Genomic DNA, 12,270 nt, shown 5'->3' with positions numbered 1-12,270 from the left:
TACGACATGTGCTGACCCCCAGTGATCTTGGGCATCAAACGACTCCAACGAGCCATCCGCGGATCACGTGGCATAGGAGGATCTACCTCAGTTAGCTAATACTGGAACAATGGCACCCGTTCCAAGAAAAATATCACGAGCACAGATCCGAAGCAAAATTGCTTCAGATTCCCTGCCTTAACTTTGGACAGTTGGCGCTTTATGTTGATCTTCATGGCCTCTGCTCAGTTGAATATCGTAGGTGTTGTATAGTCGATAGCATATAGGAAATTCAACTTGTTGGTCTCATGTTCCGCCTTGGACCCCACCACTCTGTTGATGGTCAACAGAAGCACTCTCAGTGTTAGATCCCGAACACTAGAAATCTCAATCTTCCCACTCTTGGATTTCAGGGCCTTAGGGCAGTGTTTAGCAAGCAATGAAGATATGCTTGCCCCAATTGGTCGTGACCCGTACAAGTTGACTGGTTCCCCTCTTCGGGATAGTCTAGTGAGGAGCCCACAAGCCGTCAAAGATTCCAGGCAATTTGGATCATTCAGTGCCTAAGTGTCCACATCCTCATGTTCCCGTTCTTTCCATTCCACCATTTTTAGCGATTCTTTCTTGCAAGAGCCATTAATTTGAGTCAACAATCATGCTTGGCCCATAAATTTTAAGTTTTAATGGTGATTGTGTGAAGAAATAGGGTTTTTCCCTATTCACTGTGTCATCGCGCTTGTTTTAAAAACAATTGCACTAACAGTGTGACAGGCTTTGTTAATCATCCTCGGCCAGTGCGATTCTGTGCCCGGAAGTCACACTGACCAAGGGCGAATTTTTTTTTTTCAAAACCCCCTCAAAAAACCAAAAAAATGGTTAAAAACATGAATAAAAGACATGAAAATGGAGCTTAGGGCTTTGGCTCTTACCTGTAACTGGCGGCTCGACGAATGACCTCCCGGATCTCCCGCAATCTGCTCCAGAACAATTAGGGAAAAAGTGAGTAAAAAGTCTTCACAACAAGGTAAAATGGTAAATGGTAAAAATATATTTACTTTTCTCCTTTTTATTCATTTTTTCATGAAAATATCAAGTTTTTGTAAATATTTTAACCTATTTTTCCTCAAGAACTGGATAATACACTTTACCTTTTTGCGCAGCGGTAGGTGATGGATGTTCGATGATGATGATGAGTCACATTTCATCTCTTTTCTCGACTCGTTAAGCTCATATGAAAAGATTGCCGAGTATTTTCCCTTTTGACTCGTAAAAGAGAATAAAATAGGGGGTCTGCTTTCAAGCTCTTTTCCAACCCTTTAAAAGCGAAAAGATGGCCGAGCCCTTGTCGTTTCGAACTCGTTAACGGATGTGAAACGTCGTGTGCCCAGTATAAGTTTACCCATTTTTCGGGCCGGGAGGCACTATTTACGAAAAAGGTACTCCTTGACTGGAATGGTCAAGCGGTTCTCTCAAGTATTATTTTCTATCGTTTCAGGCTCGAGAGACACAAATGTACAAAAAGGGACCATGTGGAGTTGTCTTTTCCGTGTCTTTTTCAAACTCTCTAAACATGAAAAAGATACCGAGTTACACCTTTGTCGAACTCGTTAAAATATTAAATGACATCGGATTCGTCACCATGACGAACATGAGCTTCTATTTCATAAGGCTCGTTAAACTTACTAGGTCAGATTTGTTCGAAGGATGAACTTACAATGTAAGCATATGTTATCCCCTTCAAGCTTGCAATTAAAAATAATTGGGGTACTTGCTAGAAATGGTGGGGGAAAATTTGGAAATCTAATCAGTTGTGTCGGAAGTCACTCTTGAACATGACACTTTCTACTTCGTGTTAGGTTGGGATATCCTCCTTTGTATCGTTGACCTTCCTGGGTTAGGCCGTTTATTTTTTCCTTCCATTTGATCTCTGCCATGTCATCATGACCACTGATCCTATGGATCCAAAAGCTGCGAAACTTCCAGTTGTGTTGCCGATATGTTCAAGAGTTGTCCTTCTCCAGTTACATTTACCTCTAATTCTCTGTATCATCCAAAATTATTTTGCATCCTTACGTCTCATGTTGATGATGTGGGAAACATTATGGTCCTCCTTTGACACGGTCATTTCCCGTCAACTTCAGCTCATTATCCGGGAAGTTGACCGAGAGACTCCCTTCCAGTACCTTAGAGCTTGCATGCCCTAATGGAAAGTTCTTCACGCTCGACGACAAGTTCACATCATTGGCTTTCAATCGAGTGATTTCACTGGTGTTCGACTTCAGTTCCTCTGTTCACATTCTGTGAATTGTGCTGATAGTACCTTGAGGACCATTCTCATTATTGGTGGTTTCTCTCGTGCTTGTTAATAGTTTACATCATTGACTGGTACTTAGGTGACTTTCTAGCATGTTCGATGTCAACACATCTATTCACATGTTAGAATTTGTACTTTGATCGGGTCGTGTTGGAGCATAAGACCCTGGACTCAAATCCCAAAAGTCTAGGTTGTGAAGTGATGTGACATTGTTATGTTGATATGCATGTCTCTTTTAGATGGATGGTTGCGACCATACCATGAGTTATCATATGTGATCCTTCTCTTTATTGGATGGTTGCGACCATACCTTGGTTTCATTATGATCCTCTTTGATGGATGGTTGCGCCTATACCTGAATCCATTTACATGATCATTCTCTAGATGGATGCGCCCATGCCATGATTCATGTATCATTTGACAGAGTTCTTAGTTATTTATGTGTATATGTACTTGCTTGCAGGTTTTCTGACAACAGACTACGGTTCCCCACACTAATTCATAAATCATTTCATATCTCACTCTAGTTTGGCCTTCATGCTTTAGGGGGCATCTGTTACACAACACTTTATCACTGTCCCTGTAATCCCTGTCCCTTGATCCTATAGGACCTCTACAGTGAACCCCACATGCTTTCCCTTCATGAAGAAACCCCCCATTGTGTCCCTCTTCATGAGCAAATCAATTCCCTTTTGCACCATTTCCCCTGAAACTTCTATTTTTCCCAGTTTACAAGACCGATGCTAATGGCCCTTGTCTTCCTCGTGCCGATATACAGGGATTAGCACCATCCCTAGTGCCAACCGGAGCGACTGAGCTTTGTTCCAGCCGCACCAGTCTTGTTATGGAAAGTTTTATAAATTAAGAGCTGAAGCTTCCAACTCTAGAAGCTTCGTAACAGAAGTCTGGTAAATGGTTTGGCCAGATGGGGTCGCAGATGTCAATTTGGGATCCTTTCCCCTATAATGATGGAACTACCTCAAGGGATAAGACCTTCTCCCATGAGAAGAGGATCCATCTCCCATCCATTCATCCTATATAAACCTCCCTTTTTCCCAAGCACAAGCTAGTGTTAATGTTGGTGTGCTAGTGCTATTTTGGTTTGGAGTAAACAACAAGCTATTCATAGTTGTAGCTTTCTAGTTGTGTGAGGGAGAAATGTGATTTGGTTTGGAGTGAAGCCTAAAGGGAAGAGCCTTAAAACTATTGTTGTTGAGGCCATCATGGAATGCTAGCAGAAGTGTGTGGGAACCTGGTCTTGTCAGAGGAGAACAACAACGTCAAGACAATGGTTGTAATCTCTTCTTGATTCAATATATATGCAACTATCGATTGATTTCCTACATGATTTGTCATCTTACATGTTCATGGCTTAATGTTTCTTGACTTGTTAAGTAGGTTGAATTACAATTTGTCTATTATCACAATTGTTGTTTTCTGTTGTTTACTTGTTTCAAGTGTCTGATGAAGGAAGCGAGAGACAGCTGGAGCAAGCAAACAAGGACATCATCAAACATGATAAGCGTACTAAGAGGTAGGCCCTCTTAATTGGTTCTAACTAAAGGAAATCTTCCATAGAATGTATCTGTTGTGGCTAAACCCATTATTGGGCTAGAGGAATTTGTTTGTGTCCTCACTTATAATTTTACTTCACCACAGTGCCGAGTCCACGGCCAAATTGACCCACGTTGGGGAGCGGTTGGATTCCCTACCGGTGCATCCAGAGTGCACGTTGGGGCGTGAGAGCAACCCTCTTCAGGCATACATAGATGTGGCTAACAACACTGTTAGGTTACCTTGGCCCATTAGACAGAGGGTGAAAGAGCCAACTACTCAGATTATATGTATTGACCAGGATAGTGAGATGAGACGACCTGAGTTTCACAGGGTGTAGCGCCCACATGTTGGGGTTGTTCTATGTGCTATGGTTAAATTCTTATATATAAAAAATTCCTAATTAGTTCAACTTCCATTTCAGGAATTGTCATCGTTGTTCTTCTTTCTTCCAATAGTTAATGATATAAAACTTGTCCTTGACAAAAATATCCTTTATCCGGGGTGATCAAAATAAGAGTGAACTTGGGGGAAAACTTCACTTCTTCATCTATCACATTAAGTTCAATAATTCCATGGTTAAATTCTTATATATAAACAAATACTAATTAGTTTTACTTCTTTTGCAGGTATTGTCACTGTTGTTCTTCTTCTTCCTTCCAATAGTTAATGATATAAAAATTTCCCTTGAAACCAATTTTCAATTTTTCACACATCATAGCTTAGCTGACCTCGTGTCTATCTAATCTTACATGTGTTCCTCCACCATATCAAATATTTCTAATGCAATTCAACTTTGTGAAGTAAACCTTGTCATTTGCATACTCTTGTTTCTCATAATAGAGATTGAGTTTCCTTGGATACACATCAAGTCATAAAGTGCCCATGTAACAATCGCAGGTTGGAATTTCCACTTTAATCTCCAATTTTAGAGATGTTCCCAAATTTAATAATGGAAAAGGCATGTGACTCTTCCTAATTCAACCGGCTCACAAGGGCTCTTTGAAAGATATCTAGGTACAACATGCCATGACAAGAGTAGTCAAAGTCTGCAACATATTATCGCTATCAGCCATTTGAATTTCCAAGTTCCCATTTTTCCATTGAGACAAGAAACTCCTTACTCAAGTACTCAAGTCAGCAAGTCATTTTGCACATCCTCCTTTGTCTTAATTGTTCTTAAAGGAATTCTTTACTATAAAATTGTCAGCCTACAACCAAAATAATGCTCTAATACCAAATTTTATCAAGAATGGGAATACCATTGTGGAATTAACACAATCACAACATAAATTTTAGTAGTTAACTAAATAGATAGTCTTACAATATGGCATGTGTTGATGTACATGATTATGTCACTAGTAAACCCCAAATTCTCATTGAAAAAGTAAAACCTACAATAATACTTCTGTAGTAATAGCCATATTCATCCAATATACCTCCTTCACAATGTCATTAGGGGAAGAAATAATCTAGCTATGGGAAGACAAAGTACATCTGTGTGTTTTTGTGTGTGTGGGAGAGAGAGAATGTATTTTCGTGTGTGAGAGAGAAAATGTGTATTTTCATGTATGACAGAGAGAGAGAGAGAGAGAGAGAGAGAGAGAGAGATTCAAGCATGGGTGTAAATACATTATGAGAGGATAAATCAAATTCTACACAATGTTTGTTCATGTAAGCATTGTTAGGAAAAAAATCATGCTACGAAATATGTTGGTTCCCTCGTAGAGGTGAAGATAAAAGAAGATCATATATATTTCTATGGAGAATATGGATAAATCTACACGATGAGAAATTTATTAAGGAATTTGTGACAAAAATGAAATGTAACTACATCCAAAAGTTCAAGAAACCATGGAAGAGTAAGATTGTGGATATGGATTAAGGTAATACTAAAGATGTGAAAGCAAAACCATCAAAAGAGGCCCATTTATAGCTAGACAAGCTTTGTATATGACGTAATATTTTGTAAAATGACCATACTTTATTATCCTTAATGGGAGCCCCCATAATTTGCATCACGTGTCAAACTAAACATAAGCTTGAATGGTGGACCTGATAAGGTGGTTCTTATATCCAAATCAAATGACCACACTTTATTATCCTTAATGGGAGGCCTTATAATTTACATCACATGTTTCAAACTAAACATATGCTTAAGGTGGTTCTTATGTACGACTCAAAAGTGGTGTACATTGTATGTCAAATTAAACATTAAAGGGGAATAAGTAGGTATAATTTTCACAATATTATGTTGTTATAAGTTTAGTACTATTATGTTTTGTATTATACATTGATATTATTACTCGTGTAATTTCCACTATGCAAAAGTATTTTAAAGTTAGGAATTTCCAGTGTGTTTATGTTTTCTAGCTAAAAGGACAAACCAATCCCGTGGTCTGTGGATTTCTAACATGGTATCAAAGCCACTTTGAAGATAAGTTGGGTCATATTTTTTCATAAGTTTCAGATCTAGGTGGGAGCTATGAGTCTGTTGCAAGAAGCAACAATATTTCCAAGAGAGTTGGCTAGGCATGGAGCAAAATATTCAGACAAAGGGTTGTGGATTATTGTGGCTCGGGTTGGTAGAATGGGAGTTTTGGTGGACTGGTGGAGAACTCAATGCACGAGAGTATGTTCAATGGTGGTTTTTTTGATACCATTGATGGAATTCCATTGACTTGTCAAATTTATTTGCAACAACTCAGTTTCCTTGGTAAGTAGTGCTTTGGCCTCGACGATGTAGATTCATTTAGATTGCAATTTGATGAGTTTTGTGAGATAGCATCTTCATTAGGTTGCAAATTTGCACATCTGACAATGGAGCCATGTGCATATGAGGTGTATGACCTAAGAGGATGATGACACTTGTAGATTTTAGTTGAAGTAGTCTAGAGTGGACTCGGCCAAGTGTTCAACTACATCTCGGGACTGGCCTTGAAAAAACATGAGTTCAGTTGCAGCGCTTTCTGAGAGGGGAAGTCAAGTGAGCCAAGGGAAGATTGTGTAGGCTCAAAGGGAATTTGGCTTTAGAGATTGTTAGCGCCTAAATCTGCCTTAGGCTGAAGGAAGGCAAAATTCAGGGTAACCAAAAACCACGCTCAGTCTGGTAGCTAGCCCTACCAGAGCAGGAGAGGGCTCTCTCCGAGTCACGCTTAGTAAATAAGTGATCGAAAACGGTCTGAGATGACTTACAATACACTGCTTACCTTAGGCTAGTAAGTGGATAGGGATTTTGGAAAAGATTTTATGAAGTGACCAAGCTTCTGGGATGTATATGGGACTGGCGCTCAGCAAAGAACAGAGAATTGAAAATGAAGGCACAGATTATTCCGTGAAGCAAGGTAGGCGGGAAGCGCAGCAATTTCGGCTTAAGGTGACGTGGAATGGAAAGATTGCTGAAGAAAGTGAAAAGGGCATAGTGTTATGAATCCTTTTCAACAGAAGAATAACACTGCACATGAAATTTTCCCACAGGCAGAGCAATATAAATTGAATTCTACCTAATCTCACTTAGAAAATTTCACTAAAATGAAACATGAAATGAATTATGAAACATAACAAGATACATATGGAACATAAGAACACATTTGGTACACTCAAACCACAAGAATCTCATGAAACAGAGCCGCTGCCTTTCATTAATTCTCTGTCAAAAATACACAGTGCAGAAACAGAGTTTCTTTCCCACAGTCTCCCAGAAGTTACAAGCCAGCCAACCCTTTGCAAATAACTTGCATACAATATATAGAATGTGTGAGGAAGAGATAGAACGCCCAGGGGTTGGGAAGTTACTCGAATCATTACAAAATGGAGATGGAGAGCCAACCATCAGCTATAGGTGCAGCACTGCAAACATGACAGTTGGCATTGGGTGACCGTTTGCCTTCCTTCGCCACTTGGATAGAAGCCAATCTGGAGAAAAAACTATTTAAATGCCACCCTTGGTGAAAAAAAACCGAAGTGTAGATGACTGGGCCCACTTGGAGAAGTCGCGAACCGAAATTTCGCGAAACGGGAGCAAATTGGCAGTTTTTCCTTTGTGCGTCGTGCCAAATTCTCTGTGTGTTGTGCCACTTTGGGGCCTGTTTTGGGGCACTTGCAGGTGTCAAAAATGTGCCCAAGTGGGCTTGTTGGAAATCTTGTCCTATCTACTTTCCAACCCAATAGGAATTTTTGAATTTGGAGCTCATTTTCCCCTCCAAATCTTCATTCTCCCAAGACTGCTTTCTGTTTGTCAAAAAAGTGACAGAGAGGCTATTTTTGAGTGTTTTTTGACCTTTAGGAGACCCAGATCTTGTCAAAATTTCTTGCCCGGAAACCAGTAGTCGTGATTTTCCATGCTGAATCCAAAAATGCAAACCATTCCTTGATTGGAGCTCTAGAATTTTATCGGCGCACAGGGAGGAATTTCCTGTTTTTTGCACACAAAAAATTTCAAAATGAAAAAATGTGCTCCAAATTTCTTGAAATTTGGTCTGGAGCTTCTTCATTAAGTGTTATGGTGGGACAAGATTGCCTCGGCCAATATCCGAAGTCGATCATGCTCTTTTTGCCTCTTTTGTCTTTTTGATGCCTTCCTTAGGTTTGCCTTCAAATTCCTTATTCGTGCCTTGCAAACCTTGTTCCGTGCCCAATAGTGGTTTTTCATGTTCCTGGGCATGCCCCTATCCTTGTGTTTTTTCATCGACAGCTTCTCTAAGTGGATGTGGATCCTCTCGAGCTAGATCTCTTAATCAGCCTCTATCTCCTGCTGAATAGGTGTCTTCTCATTTAGGCTTCTTTGGGCAGCCTGCTGATCTTCATGGATGTTTTGTAGCTCCATGATCTCATGCTGGTCCTCAGGCTTCTTGTTTCTCTGCTCCAAATACTTGATGACCCATTTGGCCCTCTCCACATTGAGTGACAAGTCTTGGATCTCCGTGTTCTACTCCTAAATAGTCATCCTAAGTCGGGCGCTCTCCACATCTGCATCATCATCCTGAATGAGGATGAAATCGGCCTTTTGTTCACCTAATGGCCCCCCATCATGCATAGGTTTCTTGTCCTTGTCCTGTATTTCTCTGAGGGGAGCATCAACAAGCAAATCCAACTTAACCTTCTCTTTTTGCCTGATTAGGGTTTCCTGGAGTATTTTCTTCAACTGCTTGATTTTGACTTTGGAGACCTGATTCCTTGTGTAGCAATGAGTAGCCATGTGTCTTTGAAATTTTTTATCTCTTTTGGCCTTCTTAAGAAGATTGTTTAAATGGAAATTTACTTTGTCAAGCCAAAACTCCCTATTTTCATTGATTTCTCCTGTGGGCCTGTTCTCCTGAAGCTGTGTCACTAAGGGTCTCCTCCTAATATTCTGATGAAACCTCGAATGCCATGACTGTTGTTTTAAAAGTTGAATTTGGGCTGCCCTTTGATTTAAATGAAGCTATAAGTTGCTTTGACAATCTGCCACCAAGGGGACAATTTAATAGGGAGCATTAGGATGGGGATAATATAATGGGAATAGGGGTTTATAGGAGAATTTTTTTTAGGGATATACAAGGGTTTTTGGGGTATTTTGATAGGGTAGGGTTTGGGTTTTTATCAAGGTAGGGTTTTAGGGTTTGTAAGGTAGGGTTTGTGTTTATTGAGCAATAGGAGGAGGGGAAAGGGAGTATGATCTTGGTAATGTTAGGGTAATGATTATGGGGACAATGGCATAGGGGAATAAGGAGCAGGGGTAGGGTAGGAAGAATAACCTTGGCAGCAACAACACTGTAGCAAAAACCCTAGCAGAACAGTCTTTCTTTGATGTCTTCTTGTGTTTGCTTTATGAAACTTTTTGCATTCAATCACAGGCAATAAACCATCATATCTCTATCAAATTTGATGCACAAGTGAGTTTATGGAGCCTACCTTGAAATTTGATGGGATTCACAAGAAATTTGAGGCGATTTGGCACAATTTCAGGGCCTTTTTTCCCTGTGCACCGCGCTCTCTGTGTGCGTCGCGCCAGTGTAAATTTTACATTGGAAACTCTCTCCCAGTGCGCCGCGCTCTCTCTGTGCGTCGCGCTATTTTATAGGCAACTTTTGGAGGCCTTATTAGTGTCAAAATTGGGTACAGGATAGCTCGTTGGACAGGTCTTTGAGTCTACTTTCCAACACAACTAGCATTTTTCAATTTGGAGTTCATTTTCCCTGTCAAAAATCAAATCTCCCAAGACTGGTCAAAATGTGCCAAATGAGGCTGCCTCAAGGAAGAGTGTTGTTACAGTCAACTTTTGAATGCCTTCCTCAACTCCAAATTGAGCTCATGATAGCTCATTGGAAATATATTTGTGTATAGTTATCATTTGACTCATCATGCAAGTCATTTGGCCAACTGATCTAGGAGAAAACTTGATTTTCCCAAGGTCACTTCAGAGGTTCATCAATTCTCCCGAGGCAATTGTATTTTTGACATTTCTCTAAAACCATGACACCTGTGTAAAAAGTGAAGGAGGTTTTTCTTCCTTGGTATGTTTTGGACAAAAACCTCTCTCAGTTTTTCCAAATTCATCTTTCCTTGCTCAGAAACATCATTTGAGGGAAACCTACCCCCATGTGTGGAACAAGACATTTGTCGAAATGAAGCAAAATGAAGGGGATAGGGAGCTTCTAAATTCTTGAGGGAATTTTTGGAGGTAGGGAGGGATGTTAGGAAGTAGGGGAAAGTGGAATCTCTGAAATTGAGTGAGGGGAAGGGGTCAAAAAAGGCAAAACACAAGCCCAACCTAGAAAATTGCCAGGTTGTAGCAAGAAACTAGGGTTTGTGCGAAAATGAGGAATTTGGGGGATCTCAGTGATGGAAAGTGTTTGATAAGGTAATTTAAGGATAGGGGAAGGTGTATGAACTTCAGGATACAAGTTTTGCCGATGATTTGACTGTCCACAAAAAATTGCCCTCAAAACCCTAGGAGAGGGAAATGACCGTAGCTAGGCGCTACTGAAGCATGAAAAAGGTGTAAAATGACCCATTGGAACCTGACATGATGATGAAAACCCTCTGAGTGATGGTAGACTCAGCTGAATAGTGACATAGACCGACATTTGGATGACTTTGGAAGGAGTGAAAGAAAACCCTAGACCTAATGCCTAGTGATCAAATTTTACTTGAAGACTCACTAAAATGACAAAATTTGACCTTGACACCTTAAAATCACTTTGTAAGAGCATGTTTGATCACTGGAGGAAGGCTGGAAAGACTGACACTAACATTGGCTCCAATGGGGGATGGTATCTCCTTGGAGGTGCCAAGAACAACAGATCTCTGGAAGAGCTAGACAGTGCCTTCGTCCATTGGGCTATGGAGTCATCATTTTGACAAACGACACGCAACTCTTGACTCATTTATTGACTGAAACTTGACTCGGACTGACTCAAATTTGTACTTACAATGACTGAAAAAACCGACTCAATGTAAAAGGAAATGACTCATGACTGACTTAACTAAAACAAGAACTGACAAAACTTATTCAATGGCAGCAGTCCATCAAGATTCGAGGGTTTCAAATCATGATGACAGCCACCTGTGTACTAATGCAATATGTACAATCATGTGTAATGTGTCTTCCAATGTAACCAATCAAGTAGATGCCTCCTTGATTGATTCTCTGGATCAGATCTTCTGGTCAACAACAGATACTGGTAACTGGGCCTCCAAAAACATAATTGACCATGATCTCCTTCATCACTGAATACTGCAATAATGACCTTCACTGCTGACTATAACAGATTTGCCATTGGATCATGAAAAACATGAAGATTTACCTCCTGCTGAGGAAACACGATGTCTTTTTCTTTTGATTCTGATCTTCCTTCATAATGTACTTCAGAAAAAGTATGTTCCTGGTCCTCAAAAAATTTTGAACAAGCAGATGAGCGGATTTCCTCTTCAAAGAACACTTCAAAACATGAAACATATGAGGAGGAGTCTGAAAGACAATCCTAAATGTTCTGCTCTTTGATAGCCTGGATGTATTGTAGGTCACCTTCATATGATATGATAGCCAGATTGTCTTTGCATTCATCAATCATGAGAAAAGAAACTTCGAATGATTCTTGAAACCCAAGCATGACATTTCTATCATCTACCAACGATTCATCCAAGGAAACTTTTTCACTTACTTGAACAAAGATCTCATCTTGTTGTTCATAGAGGGAATGAGCTACCTCCTCACCATCTGTCTCTTGATCTGATTTATCATCCCCATTATCTGAGATTGGAACATCATTTTCTTGCATATCATCTTTTATTTCCACGAGATCTGAAATAAAACTTCTTCTTTCATCATTTCCAGCCATATGGAATTCTTCAACCTGCTGATCTATAAAGTTGTTCACCGGACTGTCATCCTTTTCTTTAGAGATATTACGAAGATTCTGCCTTATAAACTGAAATGCTTC

This window comes from Pinus tabuliformis, chromosome 1_2 (assembly GCF_031772625.1).
Source record: "Pinus tabuliformis cultivar Carrire ecotype Pingquan chromosome 1_2, CPIR1, whole genome shotgun sequence".
Lineage (NCBI taxonomy): Eukaryota > Viridiplantae > Streptophyta > Pinopsida > Pinales > Pinaceae > Pinus > Pinus tabuliformis.
Note: the sequence above shows the minus strand (reverse complement) of the source record.